Below are 19,921 nucleotides of genomic sequence, written 5' to 3' on the forward strand. Positions count from 1 at the left end.
CGGCGGTAGCAGCAGTGGCGGCAGTTGTTTAAGATAAGTAGTGTGGTGTGGTGCATCGTGAATTGTTTGTGATAGTTTAGGGTCATAGTGAATTTAGTTGTAAGAAATTGAGTATAATGTAATTGTTGGAAGACGTGTATAGTGATGTAAATTGTAGGTTAGTTTTGGATTAGTATATGTGGAGAATGGATGTAGCAGGTAATAGAAATGTTGGGACTAGTGTAGAGGCATATATATATAATTGGTGAGTGGCGTTGGAGCGGTTTCGGGCGTGAAAGGTTTATGAATTGTTGTGGGGGAACTAATGTGTTGATGTGTTTGTTTTTTTAGGCCGGATTGGAGTGGTAAGCGGCAGTGATGGTGGAAGAGCCAGTGGTTATTCGGCGACGGAGATGGGAGCGAAAGGGTAAGGAGCCGATTGTTTGTGTTAAAGTGGAAGCGTTTGTTTGAATTTGGTTAAGATGAAAGGTGAATTTGTTGTGGGTATGTATTGTAATTGTATAGAAGTTAGTTGGTAGCAGGCTAGTATTGTTGTTACACACTGGAGGCTGTGTAATGATTGGTACTAGCCTTGGTGAATGGTTTGTAGTAGAGTATGTGTATGTTGGTATTTGTAGCGGTTTAAAAGGAAGCAATTTGGTTTTGGTAGATATGTCTAAGAGAGTGTTGTTGATCGTGAAGGAGAGTGGATGCATGAACACTTTTTGGAATGGTGTTTATTATGGATGTTTTTTTTTCAGTGGAGCGAGTGGTGTAGGGTATGTTCCTCGTGGTAAGAGTAAGGAAGGAGACGACCAAGTATTGTGCATTTACCTCGGCGGTTACGAAGAAAGGAAGAGGCACGTCGACGACGGAGCCGGGAATAACCGCGGAGGTTGCTCCCTACCAAGAGATAGTGTTTTTGTGGGTGAATTATTTGAGCAATGATAGTTTGCCCAGAAGTGTGGCCGTGAAGTGTATATTGTAGGTAGTATAAGAAGAGCACCATGAAGAGTTTCCCGAGTGACGAAGCCGACGGGTGGACTGCATTTGATAGAAAAGGCCATTACGAGTTGACCTCCATTGTTGTGTTTTGTCGGTTTCAGATTGAAGCGACGGGGCGAAGTCGCTGTAAGGAGCCGAGAAGATGATGTCCTGTTAAAGTATAGCCGTCGTCCCTGTGACTGGAGCCGAGAAGAAGGCGTCCTGTGAACGTATAGCCGTCGTCCCATTGACCGGGGTGTATGGAGGCGAGAATATGGTGTCCAGTGAATGTATAGCTGTCGTCTCTGTGACTGGAGCCGAGAAGATGTCCCGTGAACTTCTAGCCGTCGTCCCTGTGACTGGAGCCGAGAAGATGTCATGTGAACCTAATAGCCGTGGTTCTAGTGACCGGGGTGTATGGAGCCGAGAAGATGGTGTACAGTGAATGTATAGCTGTTGTCCCTGTGACTGGAGCAGAGAAGATGTCCTGTGTTCCAGTGACCGGGGTGTATGGAGCCGAGAGGATGATGTCCTGTGAAGGTATAGGTGTCGTGACTGGAGCCGAGAAGATGTCCTGTGAACCTAATAGCCGTGGTACCAGTGAGGGGAGAAGATGATGTCCTGTGAACGTATAGCCATTGACCGGGGTGTATGGAGCCGAGAAGCTGGTGTCCAGTGAATGTATAGCTGTCGCGTGAACTTCTAGCCGTTGTCCTGGGTGTATGGAGCCGAGAAGATGATGTTCTGTGAATGCATAGGTGTTGTCCCTATGAAGATGATGTACTGTACTGTATTATATTGCCAAGTGTATAGAATATATGTATTTGAGTTGAATTTTGTGTTTTCTTTATTGCCTGATGTGCATTTTGAGTGACACATAAGGTAGAAGATGACGACGACAAGTGATTAGGCACCAGAAGAAGTGGAGCGACATGAGAAGATGAAGGTAATGTGTGAAGAATTGAGATTAGTTAATGTAATATGATTATATGTAAAGTAAAGTAAAGATGTTGAAACGCATCATTGAGATAATATGATTATATGTAAAGTAAAGTAAAGATGTTGAAATGCATCATTGAGTTTAGTTGATGTAATATGATTATATGTAAAGTAAAGTAAAGATGTTGAAATGCATCATTGATGTAATATGATAAATAAGCATCATTGAGATTAGTTAATGTGTTGAATAATTTGACTTGTAATGCTGTTTTTGTTTCTCCCTTTTCTGACAGGTACACGGGAACACATGTGGTGTTGTTTAGAGTGTTTATTGAGCAACAAAGGTGATTTTTCAACTGAGAGAGAGTAGTTATTCCTCATTGGTTGTGAGTTGGTGTTTTGATGTTTGTTTGCAAACAAAAGCTCGGACTTTGTCGATCTATCACACGACTAGTCCATAGACACGATATCTGTGTCGAGAGAGCTTTACGACTAAACCTATTGTTGGTACTGACCTAATTGTCAGTATTGACAATATGGTTAAAGTCAGTTTGCAAACAAAACATTAAAATACTAACTTAAAACTAATTTGGAATAACTACTTTCTTTCAGTTGAAAAATCACCTTTGTTGCTCAATAAACACTCTAAAATAACTTATATAATAAAGAAGGGGTTGCCAGAACCTATCTTAAAAAGATAGCGACTTTGAAAAAAATCCCGTTTTCTGTTCAACTTAAGAAAATGGGAAACCATCAAAGAAAATGGGAAATTTCTCTGGCTCCAAAACTACCGTTTTCTATGACATCCCGTTTTCTACAAATCCAATATGGCTGTATGTTAACTTAGGAAAAATAAAGACATTGATTATATACTTTCTTTTATTATGCTCAAAATATTTCTATGTCCACATACATGAAAAATATACAGTCCACAAATAATGAAAAAATTTCTAAGTCCACAACACGGCAAAAACAACTAAGTCCACACACCATGAAATTTTTCTAAGTCCACAACATGAAAATTTTTCTATGTCCACAAAGAACGAAAAATTTACTAAGTCCACACAACAAAAAAATACTAAGTCCACAACACATGAAAAAAATACTAAGTCCACACAACAAAAAAATACTAAGTCCACACAACAAAAAAATACTAAGTCCACAACACATGAAAAAAATACTAAGTCCACACAACAAAAAATTACTAAGTCCACACAACAAAAAATACTAAGTCCACAACACATGAAAAAAATACTAAGTCCACACAACAAAAAATTACTAAGTCCACACAACAAAAAAATACTAAGTCCACAACACATGAAAAAAAACTAAGTCCACAACATGAAAATTTTTCTATGTCCACAAAGAACGAAAAATTTACTAAGTCCACACAACCAAAAACATACTTAGTCAACACCACAAAAAATACTAAGTCCACACACCATGAAAAATTTTATAAGTCCACAAAGGATGAAAAATTTTCTAAGTCCACATGACATGAAAAAAAACTAAGTCCACAACATGAAAATTATTCTATGTCCACAAACAACGAAAAATTTTCTAAGTCCACACAACAACAAAAAATACTAATTCCACACATGAAATTATTATAAGTCCATAAAGGATGGAAAATTTTCTAAGTCCACAACACAGGAAAAAAACTAAGTCCACACAACAACAAAAAAATACTAAGTCCACACAACAAAAAAATACTAAGTCCACAACACATGAAAAAATACTAAGTCCACAAAAAAAAAAATACCAAGTCCACACAACATGAAAAATTTCTAAGTCCACAAAGAACGAAAAATTTGTTAAGTCCACATGACATGAAAAAAAAACCCAAGTACACACATGAAAATATTCTAAGTCCACAACACAGCAAAAACAACTAAGTCCACACACCATGAAATTTTTCTAAGTCCACAACATGAAAATTTTTCTATGTCCACAAAGAACGAAAAATTTACTAAGTCCACAACGAAAAATTTTCTAAGTCCACAACACAGGAAAAAAAACGAAGTCCACACAACAACAAAAAAATACTAAGTCCACACACCATGAAAATTTTCTAAGTCCATAAAGGATAAAAAAATTTTCCAAGTCCACAAACATAAATTAGTCCAATTCCACAAGAGGAAAAAAAACTAAGTCCACAAACAAAGACAATATTTCAAAGCACAAAATATGAAAAATATACCAAGTCCACACACATTGAAAATTATTACAAGTCCACAGGATAAAATAATACTAACTCCACAACATATGACAATTTTTCTAATTCCACAAACAATGACAATATTTCCAAATACAAAAACAAACAATAAAATAATACAAAGTCCACAAACATCAAAAATATAATAAGTCCACAATCGATGACAATTATTCAAAGTCCACATACATTAAAAGTTATTCTAAGTCCACAAACATTGAAAATTATTACAAGTCCACACAAGTTCAAATAATACTAACTCCACAACATATGAACATTTATCTAAGTCCACAAACAATGAAAATTTTTACAAGTCCACACACGATACAAAATTATTCCCGGTCCACGGACGTAATACATTAATACGGAGCCACAGACGATAAAACATTTTCTATATCCACAAAATATTCAAAGTCCACAAACAGAAAAAACATACCAACTACACATACACAAAGGCTAAAATAATACTAACTCCACAAACATCATAAATTATTCCAAGTCCACATACATTAACAATTATTACAAGTCCACAGAGGATACAAATTATTCTAAGTCCACACAACATGACAAAAATACTCAGTCTACATTGAAAATTATTCAAAGTCCACAAACGATAAAATAATAACAAGTCCAAATACATATTAATTATTCAAAGTCCACACAGGATCAATTAATACTAAGTCCACAAAGGATATTCAAAGTCCACAATCATTATACAAAGTCCACATAAATTGAACATTATTCCAAGTACACAAACAATAAATTATTCAAACTCCACAAAATATTCAAAGTCCACACAACATAACAAAATATTCAAATATCCACAAACATCATTAATTATTCAGTCCACATAAATTGAACATTATTCCAAGTACACAAACAATAAATTATTCAAACTCCACAAAATATTCAAAGTCCACACAAATTGATCATTATTCCAAGTACACAAACAATAAATTATTCAAAGTCCACACAAATTGACAATTATTCAAAATACACAAACAATGAGACATTTTCAAAGGATAACAATTATTCCAATTCCACACAAAATACTCAATTATTCAAAGTCCACACGGGATAAAAAATTAGTCCGATTCCACCGGCGTAATACGTTATTCCGAGTTCGCGTGCGTCGATAATTATTGCCGGTCCTCGGACCCGACGCATAAATTTCCCGGTCCACAAAAGGCAAAACAAATTCAAAGTCGACAAACATTATCAATTATTCAAAGTCCACAAAGGTTAACAATTTCAAGTCCACAAACAACTACAGGTTGTAACTCTCTAGTCCGGCATTCTGTGCTCCGCAAACTCCCGTGGTCCAAAACAATTTTACTTTCTCCAACAGGTACATAGGCAGTTTTTTTTTTTTTCTTGGAAATTATCATTATTATAGCAGGAGTATTAAATTGTGGGTCAGTGACTTATGCCCAGGTGGGCTAATCCCCTAAAAAAAAAAAAAACCCAGGAAATTAAGGTTTGTTTACATCCAGCACTTCAGCTGCTCTCTCTCTCTCTTTGTCTATAGAGTACAACATTTAACCCTTCAGCAATAAATAAGTGTTGCTTTCATATTCTTATGTACAGTAATGACGATATCTTTTCACATGTGCGCACTCACTTTTTTTATGGTTAACTACTTATATTGTTCCATTTTTTAACATTAAATAACATTACACATACTTCAAACGAGCATATTAATTTTTTTACATTAATTTTACTGCAGCTAAAATCAGGGTCTTATTTTCTTCAGTTTTATATGTACAACCAATCGGTCACTGGTTTTGTGAGCTTTAACGTAAACGATGCCGGCAGCCGTCTCGTCTCGTCTCCTCTGATATTCCACGTATTAATAATAAATTCTAGTGTTAATTTTGCACACACAAACATTAATTCAATAAAAACAAATTCACAAACATCAATTAAAATATATATGAACAGTAAATAAGTGTTGCTTTCGTATTCTTACGTAAAGTAATGACGATATCTTTTCGCATGCCCACTTACGCGCGCGATCTCTTTTTTTTCTTTACCGTTATCGTTAGCTACTTCTATTGTTCCATTTATTAACATTACTTAAAACAACCATAGTCATTTTACTACAGCTACAGCCAAGGTCTTATTTTCTTCTCTTTTATATGTAGAACCAGCCAGTCACCGATTTTGTAATCGACGAAAACAATGCCGTGTGTTTTAATATTCTACGTATTATTAATGAATTGTATTGCTCATTTTGCACACAAACAGTAATTCAATAAAAAAGACATTCAATAATGAATCTTTTCTACACGAGAGAAATGACGCTCTTTACGCGATTGTGCCAGTCGTCTGCACGTTGGCGGGCCGTTCAAACCCGTCGAAATTCCACTTTCCGCCGTCAAAATTTCTATTTATTTATTTTTGGGTCTGTTCCAATAAAATACGTTAAGAATTAAAAACTCTCCAAATTTGACGAGCTACTATACGACATTTAACCCTTCAATATGTCTTCAAAGAGGCCGTGATGCAGAGAAAGTGGTGCTAGTGCTTCCAAGCATAAGCACAAGTCACTATCTATCCAGGAAAAGGGTCAATTTCCATGGTCCGGCACCGGTCCGGTCCCGAGGTTGCCCGACTAGAGGTACGACATTTCGGTCCACAAACATGAAAAATATACAAAATATCTCACTTATTCAAAGTCCACATACATGCAACACATTTTCCAAATCCACAAACCAAAATAATTTCAAACTGCACAAATGACTATACTATAATCAAACAACAACAACAAGTCAAAACATTTTTCAAACTACAAATAACTTCAATCAATTACAAACAAACATATACAAGTCTACAAATATTCGAAGACGACCGATCCGCGGACGATTGACTTTCGTCGACGACGCCACATTTTTTACGACTCCGCGAACGAATCTACGACGACAAAAAATAACTCCGCGACTCCAGCCGTTCCGGTCGATTCCGACGACGCCAAACTCCCGACAAAATATTCCCGGTGCGCAATTGACACCCTTCAAATTAAAACCAATAACTATTCCACAATCAACAATTTCACAAGTCCACAACATTAACTTACACTCTTCCACTATTTCCCGATATATAACTGCCCAAACCCGACGCAACCGCGTATTCAAACTACAGACGGTACGTGCATTCTCGTCCTCGATGACAGTTACTTTCCAAATCTAAATAGAACTCCTCCTCTTCTTAACAACAAAATTTAGTCAAATATCAACACAATATATCTAATTCACACTCACAACATATATATAACAACAAATAAATACAATCCAACATACACACAGCAGCAGTAATACAACCACAAATTCAATTGGTAACAACAAACATATACAGGAACACAAAAACAACCAACAAATGGGAGTAACAACAGGATCAAGAGCAATGGGAGGGTGAGAAACAACAAGGGAATCACAATCAAACAGAGGAGGAGAAGGAACAGACGCAGAACAAGCCAAAGAATAAACGAGGAAGACATATGGCGAAGAGGAGGAGTAAAAGAAGGAAACAGGAAGAAGAAGAGGACGGACAGAAGCAGGTAGGGGGGAGAAAAACGAAGGGAGTTGCAATGAAACGGAGGGAAAAGAAGCCGCACGACAAACACGTCAAAAAAGGAGGAGGAGGACGGGGAGGCAGAGGGAAAAGACAAAAAAGGGAGGGCTTACAAATTAAACATTGTGCTCGTATTCCTTCCCCTACTCGTCCAACAAATTTTATTATTATACAAACGCCTTCACAATAAACACCTTAACACGAGTGGAGCAACACGGAGTACGGGTGAACGAGTATAAATTCAGGCCAAAAATATATTACTGCTGCATTACGTATTTCCTTACCGGTAGATGTCGCGGTCTCAAAATAGGTACCCACGCGCACTCCACGACTGCCCGCTCTCAAACGCACTGCCACAATTACGTAAAACTAATACACCCGTCGAACCTTCCCGCCATTTCAAACACGCGACTCTTAGTTAAATCTACTTCCAAATCATTCTTTACGCATCTCGCGGGTATACTTTCGTTTGTGCGCCGCCTCGTCTCCGTCCGTTCTCCGTCGGTCCTCTTTCCCGTCCCGTAAACGGACCCCGATCGACCGTCGTCCGTATCCGCACGCGCCCGCCGCTTTACGTACGACCCTTTCCTAAACCGCCATTTACTAAATTCGTCGTCGTCCGTCCCACGTCGAAAGGTTATTGCGATCGTCGCTTCCGCCAATTCCTCTACCGCGCGACTTCTTTACAATCCCCGTCGCATCCGTTTCTCACAATTACGCCGACTCGGCACTGACGAGTCAATTCCTTTAATACCCTACAAAATATATCATTCGTTGTCCCCCCACCACCATCCTTATCACCTTTTACTTTATATCTTCACTAATATATAACTACTCTCTCTGTCCTAAAAAACCCACCAAATAGTCATCATTTCTCCATTCTTATCGGTTACCACAACAACACCATCTATGTCGGTCCGATCTCCCCCGTTCTTTTACTTTCAAAAGGCGCACTTCCCCGCCGCCGCCGCCGCGTTCTCTTGTATTTATGCTGCCGTTATTTACGGATGCGTCCCGCCACAAATGACGTGCGCGCCGCATTCCGTGACGTTCTACGATCGTAATCATCTCCCCAAATTAGTGCAAACACCTAGTGATCACAGGCAACATCTTCAATAAATTCATTCTCGACATGTATCGACTTCCTCCGTCTTCGCAGTCGGTCTCTAAAAACAATACTACAAACATTATAACAATCGTTACAAACAACACGTACATTCATTTTACACGTTAAATCGTCTTTAAAACAATCGCGCCGGCCCGACATTGATGCGTGTCTCCTTCTGCGTTGACGAGTGTCTTCCCGCACTCGGGAGTGTGGCGTTCTTCCCGTGTTCCGGAGCATCTTCCTCGCGCGTCGACCGGTGTCTTCGTCCGCAGTCGACGAGCGTCTTCGTCCTCGGTTCCCGAATGTCTTCGTCCGGACCGCTCTCGTGCGCCGACTGTACGAGCCGTCTCCGACTCGTATCGGCGCGCTCCTCCGCAACTGAAACGGACAAATTACTGTCAAAATATATCGACAATTATCTACTATTACAAATTATACTAATTCCCAAACAAACTTCATCTAACTTCATTCTTTCTACAGTATACCTATACACAAACATATCTACACACTATTGCCAACTAAAACACACAGGCATACTCGACTACCCCACAATTACGTCCCGCACAAATTACTCCTCCCGCTCGTGCCGTACGCGGGCGCCGACGTCGCGCTCTGCCGTATCTCCGTAAATACCCGCGACCCCGTCGCCTAATACAAAATCAAACTCGACGCTCCTCCACCCGTCGGTACGGTGTGCACGTCGCCACCTCCCATACTTAACGATTATCAAAAAACATACAATATACCTATACATAACATAATATTAATTGTACATATTCGTACCATTCCCAAGAACTCGAGAAATCTATAAGACGATTGGGAAAGTCCACTCGATCCGGACCGGTGTACTCTACGACCGAATGTACGTCGTGCTCTCGAGGTCGTACCATTTACGTCTGTGAACGTCCGGCGAACGTAACTTCCGCAGATGTCGCGTAAAAATACGCGACGACGGAGATCCGGTACGAGGATAAACGTGTTGGCGGTGAACCAAAAACTATACGGCGAGTTCTGCTATAACGCGTGTTTTGACGACGCGATTTATGAATTGAGGAACGATATTTGTAAGACGCGAACTCGTTTGCTCCGACGCGATTCCACTCGAACGATTGTTATGGCTTCGGTTCACGTTCGACATCGCGTGTTCAATTGAGTCGTGTGTTTTGTTTGTGAACAATTGCAGAAATAATGTATGTAATATTTATGTATACAGTATACCTATATATTATAAGTCAATTGTAAAATTTTAAATAAAAGAGACAATCAAATTACATAGCGTTTCACACCGGCGCTCTCTTTACATCACACAGTGTTTACGGTTCACGTTCGACTTCGCATATTCAATTGATTTATGTGTTTTGTTTGTGAAGAATTGCACAAATAATTTATGTAATATTTATGTATACAGTAAACCACTCACAAGGTCCTACAGTGACAACAAAGGGAAAGTGACCTCGACTGTGACCGTCTGTGCCTATTTTTAGCCGTCCTTGTGGTCGGTAATGCATATCGGTATATTTACTGATCATAATACTTATCTCCTATAAATAATTCATTTGAAATTTATTTTTGGGCAAAGAATATTCGGTAAATGACTGCGTTAATTCTTGAAACTACCCACATTGGTCAATTTAGGACATAAATGATGAACGGAAGTCACGTCACGGATTCGGAGTTTGGTCCTTAACGATCGCCATAAATGTACATTACCGGGTATAATGGTAGCCTCCCTTTTTCCAGAAAAAAGTATATAAATTAAACAAAATACTTGCAGCATATTTAATATATTACAGTATATTATAAATAAATAAATCAACAAATAAATTCAAATTCCCTTATCATCCTGTGTTATAAACAGAAATACTCGAGTCCCCGAGCGAGTACACAAAAAGAAAACGCACGACCGACACATCCTCGAGTGGATAGAGAACGGACATCTCTACTGGGGGACTCGAACGTTTCTCGTGTTTTGTGGGCGCTGTAGCATAATATGAATATGTAAATTGTAAAAATTTAAATAAAAGAGAAAAACAAAATAAGTAGCGTTTAAAGTGTACTTTACATTGTGGCTTGGCGCAGGGTTATGCAGTGTTTACAGTTCACGTTCGACATCGCAAGTTCAATTGATTTATGTGTTTTGTTTGTGAAGAATTGCACAAATAATTTATGTAATATTTATGTATACAGTATACCTCTACAGTATATGTAAAATTTTAAATAAGAGAAAAACAAAATACATAGCGTTTTAGACCCGCGCGCTCTGTTTACTCCACACTTTGTTTGAAACACGTGTGAAATTTTTAAGTGTCCTCGGTGATTACTGTTTCTCCAATTTTGTGACTATGGAAAAGAAGAATATCTCTGGGAAGCACTCTGGTGATCATAAAAGAAAGGCTATAACACTCGAAGAAAAGCTTGATGTTTCATGACTCCTCAACATCAATCTTCTCCCCCATCAAGTTATATTCAGATTTTTTCAAGGTCAAGTGTAACATTTACTGTATGATTTCAATATTAGATATCAATGTAACATTTATTTAGACTGTACTACGAAATTTTTGTCGATTTGGAGTAATCTGCACCTAACCCTATTTTCTCCATAAGCCCTGTCATTTCTATTACACGAATTTCTATAACACCATGTTTTACAAGAACACAACTATCGCATTATAGCAGAACTACCCGTACTCGAAAGGAAACGTCTCGTATGCATCCGCGTAAACTCGATACGCCTCGTCTCCTCGGGACGTGTACGGCGATGAGGATAATCTTACGTCTGCGTTCAAATGGTGCAATGTGTCTGAGGAGGATCCCTAATTACACTTTTAAGGGAAGTGCATATACCCACGCCACGAACTTTCGGCTTCTGTTCCGAGGGATCGTCCCGTGTACCCGCCTCCGGCGTGCCGCGTTCCTATTATGACCCGCAATGTGCATACAATAACGCCTACTTGCAATACAGTATAAAACATAGGACATAAATACATATACCTCATCCTCCATTACAAGCTACTACATTCTTAACCCTTACACCCAGGTGACGTCCATCTGGTCTCCCCTTTGTGGAGGAGGGGGTGGGGAGAATTCATCTTGTTTCTCGATTTATCCCAATAGGAAGGGAGGGGGAAGTGCCAGCAGCACCCTAACCCTTGGCTTAAACTCCCATTTTTTAATAATACTTTTCATATTGTATCCAACACTTTTAGACCAGATATGACACCTTCAATTCTATATCTCTATGCTAAATTAAGTACTCTCGTTATAACACTTGTAATGTCCGTCCCTCTACGCATTTTCGATGGCACCCGAGTCTCGTCGTCGGTCGCATTTTCATTTCTCCCTCGTTATCTTTACGTTCTACTACTCTTTTACTCGTAAATTCCCGTCTTATTTCCTCTCGGTAACCGGTCAAAACTTCCTTCGATATTTCGTCGACGACGCGCCGCTTAATAAATTCTCGTCTCCCTTAAAAACCTTCCACTTACTCTACGCAATTCCTACGGAGACGCCGAGGCACGCCACATACGCATTCCTATTCTTCACAGAACCATTAAGTAAATACCGTACACTGCGATATAAACATTACAATACGGCGTCGTCCGACATTCTCACCCGCGGTTCGAGCGGCGTCCTCGGCCGGGGTCCGTCGAGTCGCCGGTCCGCACAAAAATGACGTTTCTGACTCCCGTCGGGTGACTGCAAATGAAAAATTAAGGTTAAAAAATATACATAGTCAATTAGGCATGCAAATTATACATGAACCCTTGACACCTAACCCAAATATCTGAGTACATTCTCTAAAGACCTGGATACATTTGCCAAACATACACTTTCCATTGGAAAATCTTACATACTTAGGCAGCCACCAAACGGGGAGATACCACCTCCGCAGACAATATTGGAAGCGTAATGTGTCGTCCGTGGTAGATCTTCCTGCTACGTGGCATCCCTAAAATTGTGACCGAGTCCCGGGTCGCTCGTCTGACTCTCTGTCTCGATTGTTTCTCTTACTATTGACAACACAACATAAATCTATTGTTCCTCACTTTTGATTTTTTTTTCCATTTTGTATTTCTTTAAGGTTCTTCAGTATTATTGTTACATATAAACTAGGTTACCCCATATTTATGGCAATATGTTTTATTTTACTTGTGCAATAATGCGCCACTTTGAATGCGCACGCGTGTTTTGGTTTCGTTTTTACGGACGGTCCCGAAAATATACCGGAGAGAGCGTCGTCGTTTGTGTCGTCGTCTGAGCCTCTCGCATCATATTTCGTTGATATCCACCAAAAATGAACACTGTAACTTCAACAATTATTATTATTATTACATTTTCGCCCCGATGTGGGTCGGTGACCCGTGCCCGGGTGGGCTAATTCCCATAAAAAAAATACGTATTATTTATTTACTTTGCACTTTTATACGTACGAGTGTCGACGAAATTAATCTGCCGTTATTTACGCGATCTCATTTCTTGCGCACTTTCGACGGTTCGACGCGTGCCCTCGTTCTACTCCGGATGCACGTCAAATACCCGACGACGACGACGACGACGACCCCTCCGGGAACGTCGTAGCGTCGACCTCCGGCGCGCCCCGCGACGAGAAGACCGCTCCGGAATTTCGACGAGACGTCACGTCGAACGGCGTTCCGGACTATACCCTCGACGATGACTGCGAGTGGCCTCGGACCAAACCCCACGCCTCCCGAGACACGGTCGAGTGAGGCTTCGGTCTCCGTGCTCGCCGATCGCCGCAATATAATACCAATTAAAACACTGCACTGTATGGCAAGTCTACCCTACAATGAATCCCCAAATCTGCTGTACCAAACATTCACTTGCCTAAAACGGTTAGCACAGACACATCCACCCAGGCAAAAGAGGGGACTTCAATCGACTACTCTTGTTACGGCGGAGGAGCCGCGCGCTCGGTCCGTGGGCGTCAAACCCGAGCGTTCCTTTAATCGCGGGCTGTGGTTCCGCCGGAAGATGCCGTTCCTTAGTTTCTGCAACGTGAAAGCCCGTCCTCCCAATTTCTCGCACGGCAACCGCCGGACGCGACCGCCTGCCGATGCCCTCTGGGTCCCACGCCACCCAAACAAACCCACCTAACTTTAGTAAATGGAAACGTACGTGCCCGAGAGTGGCGTACGAGTATTCTACGCGTGTCGCCGCATTATTCTCCCGCCGAATGCATTCGCCGCTGCGCATTTCGATGCGTTTTCCATTGAAGGACTAGGGTGTGGTTAGCAAATTATTTGTTCCTCTAATTGACATATATACAACTTATAAACCCTTCTTCACACTCACAATTTATAATTATAGTCACATATTTTATAGCAAACTCCAATAAACTTATCTAATATTTATCCCATTAATATCAACACTAATAACTGGTCACTTCGACTAAGTGTGTGTAGTGTAATTGTAATCACACAAAATGGTACATTATTAATAAGGTGACCATCATATACTATAAAACTTATTAAATAAAACACAAAAAAGGAACGACAGGTGCTAGGAGAGAAAGGTGGTATGTGGAGGGAAGGGATAGAGGGGTGGAAGGGAAGGATAATAGATAAGGAAAGGAAGAATGGTACGTGAAGAAAGGGAGGGGGGACAGATGGTGGGATAGAGGGGTGGAAGGGAAAGATAATAGATGAGGAAAGGAAGAGTGGTAAGTGGAGGGAGGGATACATTTAGCTGGAGGTAGAGGGAACAAGGGGTGGTATAGTCGTCAAACTATCCGTTAATCTTTAACGTCGTGTACTCGGAGCTTCCGTCTTCTCGAGTGCCGGAGCGGGTCGCCGCAGTTGTTTTGGGGGTCGACCGCCGGGCAAGTTTTAGCATTCTTACTCAATGAAATACTGTACATTACAAATACACGTATAATATGACCTTAAGCTAAAATAACCGTTGACTGAGCTTTAGTTATCCTTAAAATAGCATCCATAAAAATAGAAAAACACGTAGGTTATTCTCGACGATCGTCTCGCGTCGGAGAGCGGCACTCGCCGACCCGTCTCCGGAGCGACGATCTACGGTCGTTCTTCGTGTCCTTCTCCCGGATCGCGCTTCCGCTGCCGACTGCTGCCGTTGCCCGAGGCGACTTCTTCTGTGGGTTAAGTTTGTGATGTGAATGCTGCCTGCATTTAATAATTATACTGCACTACATCTATACAACCATTGCATAGGGTATTATAAATCAATCGTAATGCCCTCGTAAAATATCGTGTTGATCATTTTTAATTTGTGTCGTGTACCGGTAAGCAGAGTGTCGAGTGGCCGGAGGTGTGTCCCTGGCCGACGGCGAGACGATACCCTACGTGATGGAACTAATCTACGATCGTAACTAGTCTATTGCTAGAAAATGCAATATACTGCACGCGAGACTACGTAAACGAGTACTTCTCGCAAACGACGACGGACCGTACGACTGCGCAATACGGGCCGAATCTCGAGCGGGCCCGCATCCGCGGACGGACCGCCCTCGGCGTGCCCGTCGACAGACACGCGCGCGACAAAAATCGCCACGACTATTTACTAAACGAAGAAACGGGACGTCGACGACCCGACGGCATTGTCGAATATTACGTCGTCGACGCGTTTACGTAAAATTGTTACCGGTCCCGCGTACGCGTCGGTGACGCGAGGCGCATTCCTAGAGAGCTAATAGCTTTAAACCAAATTTGGACTCAATTAAAGTGGTTTCAATGGAACAATTTACTTTGGTACTCGAGACTAACACAAAATACTAAAAAGACCCAATATACCCAAATGCACCTCGGCCCATCTCCTACAAAACATCGTTTTTGTAGTATCGCGTTAAAACGGACGCTCGTAAATCGACGCGGCTAAAATTACGAGACGCGAAATGGCCCGTTTACTCGTGATCGGATTCGCGGCAAGATGGGGAGGAGGGTTATCGGTTTGACAGTTGATGCCAAGGTCTAGAGCTTATTTATTTATCTGTCCTTAACAGTGACTTTCAGGTTTTCTCTTATGAAATATCACTAAACTGACTTGGAAGAATATAATTAACATTGCTGGAATTCTTATAAAATTGTGATTACTTTGAATATAAACATGCTATAGTTCACATACAAATTTTAGTTGTAACTAATTTTATTACAAAGGGCTACAAATTTTTATCTCTTGTGCAAAATATACAACGTTTATGTTAAAATTATTAGCCGTCTTGTAACGATTTTAGCAATGCAAATTAAATTCTAACTTTTGTCTGTGATATTACTTAAGATAAAGCCCGGCGACACCGACGGTTGGCGCCCGGGTCTGTGGCGCATTTTTTCCCGGCCGGGAAATGACCCGGGTGAATATAATTAACATTCTTGGGATTCTTGTAACATACTGATTAATGTGTATATAAACATGCTATAATTTCCACTAGACATAACAATTTTAGTACCCAAATCAAATTAGTACAACAAAACTCCAGCTTTGCACTAAGGTCAATTATTTCTTTTAGTATGCTGTGTGCATGAAAATAAATGAAGAAATTGATGTAAATCTACCCAAAAATACAGTTCAAAAACTTTATATTATAAAATGTACTACAGTACTGTACACTAACGTACAACAATTTTTATCTCTCGAGCAAAATATATGACGTTAACATTCAAATTATTGGCTGTCTTGCAAGGATTCCAGCAATGCAAATTATAATCTCCTAACTTTAGTCTGAAATATTATGTAAGATAAAAACTGTAAGCCTAAAACCCTGGCTCAACAGATGGGGGAGAGAGTTAAGAGGAGATGTTTGAGCCGAAGGTCTCTGTGAGTTTATTTAACAGTCCTACTAAGCTTCTCTCATTTTAAAATGCCACTGAAATGACCTGGTACAATATAATTAACATTGCTGGGATTCTTGTAACATACTGATTAATTTGAATATAAACATGCTGTAATTTGCACCGGACATAACAATTTTTGTACCGTAATCAAATTAGTACAACAATGCTCCGGCTTTGCACCGAGGTCGTTTATTTCTTTTACGTTTCTTTTATTGTGGTGTCTGCATGTAAATGGATGAAAATAAATGAAGAAATTGATATAAATCTACCCAAAAATACAGTTGAAAAACTTTATATTATAAAATGTACTACAATTTTTATATCTTCAACAAAATACAGTATATATAATGTTTATATTCAAATTATTGGCTGTCTTGCAAGGATTCCAGCTATGCAAATTGTAATCCCCTAACTTTAGTCTGAGATATTATATAAAATAAACACCTTAAAGCATAAAGTTATCACCAATGTTTTGTCTGGGAACACAAGGAGGGAGGTAGCCAGCGAGCAGGGGGGGGAAGTGAGGTGACAATGTCTTTATTTATTTGAGATAAGATTTGACAGTTGGCGCTGAAGGCCCGAGTGTTTATTTATCATTACTTAAGAGTGACTAAGCTCTTCTCATAATTTGCCACCCAAACGACCTGGGTGAATATAACTTGTAAGATAGTATTTGAATATCTGTGTAAACAATCTATATTTGCCATAGACATAACAATTTAAGTACCGTAATCGTTTAGTACACGTACAGTAAGGGTTTGCACTCGGGTCCATTGTTAACCGAGGGACCGCTGTAATTGCAGTATACTTATACTGTACAATATTGACTAAATTCACTAGATAACGTACATAACTAATGGTCGGTAAAACTTGTCCAGTCTCTCGGTATGAGTGGCACGTGTTAGTGCTCGAGTCTCCCGTCGTGGAAGTCCGTTTTCTCTCCCTTCGGGATGCCCGAGTCCATTTTCTCTTATTCTTAGAGTGCAGTGCACCAGAGACTTCGTTATTCCTCAGTAATGACACAGAATTTCAAATTGCAACCCCAATTGCAACTAGGGTTGCAATTGTTGAGGCAACTAGATATGTCCGATTACAGCAAATGTGTTATTGTCAATTTGTAGGTGAAAGATTTTATCCTCAATAGATGTAGGTTAACATTACACCTGGAGGAAAATGCTTACTAAAGCCTAAGGAATTCTATTCCTTTAACACATAACATCTAGCCAGTACGGGAAGGATCGTCGTGTCTCCATCAGGGGGGTCTTGGAGTGGTGGTCCAGCAGGCATCACGGAAGTGTTTTTTCGAGGGGGGGCACGGACGTACGGTCGGCTTTTCACATACGCGGGTTTAGCATTCACGGATTCGCAAATACGCGGATTGCCCCGCCAGAGGAATATTCTGTACATTGAAGTAATTGAAGTACAGTCGGCCCTTAACATTCGCGGGGGTTAGGTAACAGAGATACCCGTGAATGTTAAAAATCCGTGTACTATTGCTACCCCCCCCCCAAAAAAAAATCCCTGGCCCCCCCATGTCCTTATTTACCGTATATACCTGTGTGTAGTTCGAGTTTTTAAGACAAAATTATTTGGCAAAAATTGGGGGTCGACCTCTTAACGGGTAATAGTTTCGTTAGGTTGAAAAATATTTACCAGTAACTACCAGAAAACAATGGAAACGATGCACCAACACACCACCAGCTGTGAGTGTCGGTACAGTTGCCAGGGCAGATCTCTTGCGAGCCCAAAGTAGCCAAATCCATGGTATGGTAGCACAGGACGATGTAAAACAAAGTATTCATTCATTAAAGTTAACTCGTAGATACTGGACATAAATTTTTGTTCATTACATTTCAAGCATCAATCTTTGTTAATTAAATTTGAAACAAGAAAAAACTACGATACTGGATTTTCATTAAAATATTACATCACAAGTATATTTTACCTTAACCGTGACTGAATGAATATATTCTCGGAAATAAATATGGAAATGTAATATTTTTGCTGGAATGACGTACATATTATAGTTGGAAGTGGGATAAAATCATGACGAAACACTTTCGCTTTCTTTCGTTGTTCAAAATATTTTACCGTAATCGCTTTTCGAATGGTTTTCAGTTAAAAAACTGTTGCATCACAAGTGAATTAGGATAGAATATTATTGTAATACAACAGTTTTTTAACTGAAAACCATTCGAAAAGCGATTACGGTAAAATATTTTGAACAACGAAAGAAAGCGAAAGTATTTCCTCGTGATTTTATCCACTTCACTATAATATATAAATCATTTAGCAAAATATATGAATACAACCTAATTTTTGATAAAATAAGTATGAAAGGCTTAGAAGTAGCAATGGTACGCAGTTTATTCTGGTATCTATTACTATCGGATATTAACGACGACTGTGTTTTTGAAAGATGCAAATCCTCCGAGGATTCGCATCGCACGTAGCGCGAATTTGGATTGCGTGTCGTAAACGGACGCCGAGCCGGTCATTACCGGGATCGTACGTCAAATGAACCGAGGAATTATCGGAAAGACACAACGGGGAGAGAGGCGCTATTATTTGCCTTCGCGACGAGGGTACGCGCAACGCTCGAATAACTCGGCACAATGGGGCGAGCGAACCCTCGGGCATCGCGATGGGTTACCCGCCGCTAAACGACGGGCGACGCGCCGATTAAAATCTTATTTTGACGTTAAACCGACGCCATTTACGTATCGATAATATTTGGCAGATCCCATTTAGACCAATATATTGTATATTGCTGTACCTGTTCACTCTAATATCAACTACTATTTGCTCCGTCCCTCCTCAAAAATCAGACGTGTCGTCGACGACTACATTGTGCATCTCGGTACGAATAAAACCGTCGCTACGACGCGGTGGCGAAACGTATGCCCCGAGGTCCGTCTCGGTCTAGCTCGTGACGTTCCAAAACTCTTCCGTTTAATGTATATTCCGATATTTTTGTAATCCTCGGTTGGGGCCTCGCTTCTAACCGGCACGATACATACATTAATATAGCTCAATGAATTTCTTGTTATAGTAAAGCATATACCGTACGGTCGTATGTCACACGAGGACGACTCCCTCGCTACCCGCCGTCTACGGCTATTGCTCATATAGTGACCGGATGTACCTGTACCAACTTATGCTGATGCACTGGGGATCACAGCAAAGTATTTCATCTAGAGTTTCAAATTTTACCGCTAGAAAATTCAATCGATACTTTTTGGGGGACCGTACATAATTTGGGGGGAACTGTTTTCGTTGTAGAAAAGTATCTTGGCTTTTATAATGTGAGTCTAT

At 40.2% G+C, this 19,921-nt stretch overlaps 1 long non-coding RNA gene across 1 annotated transcript; it reads right to left on the reverse strand.

The window, feature by feature from the left end:
* Window positions 1-8,674: 8,674 nt before the first annotated feature.
* On the reverse strand, window positions 8,675-16,166 carry LOC121878806. Its single transcript, XR_006091224.1, has 2 exons — window positions 12,405-16,166; window positions 8,675-9,170 (listed from the first exon to the last, which is right to left on the reverse strand). It is a non-coding gene; the product is annotated as an uncharacterized LOC121878806 (long non-coding RNA).
* Window positions 16,167-19,921: the final 3,755 nt, after the last annotated feature.

This window comes from Homarus americanus, unplaced genomic scaffold (genome assembly GCF_018991925.1).
Source record: "Homarus americanus isolate GMGI-L3 unplaced genomic scaffold, GMGI_Hamer_2.0 scaffold54023, whole genome shotgun sequence".
NCBI classification, from domain to species: domain Eukaryota; kingdom Metazoa; phylum Arthropoda; class Malacostraca; order Decapoda; family Nephropidae; genus Homarus; species Homarus americanus.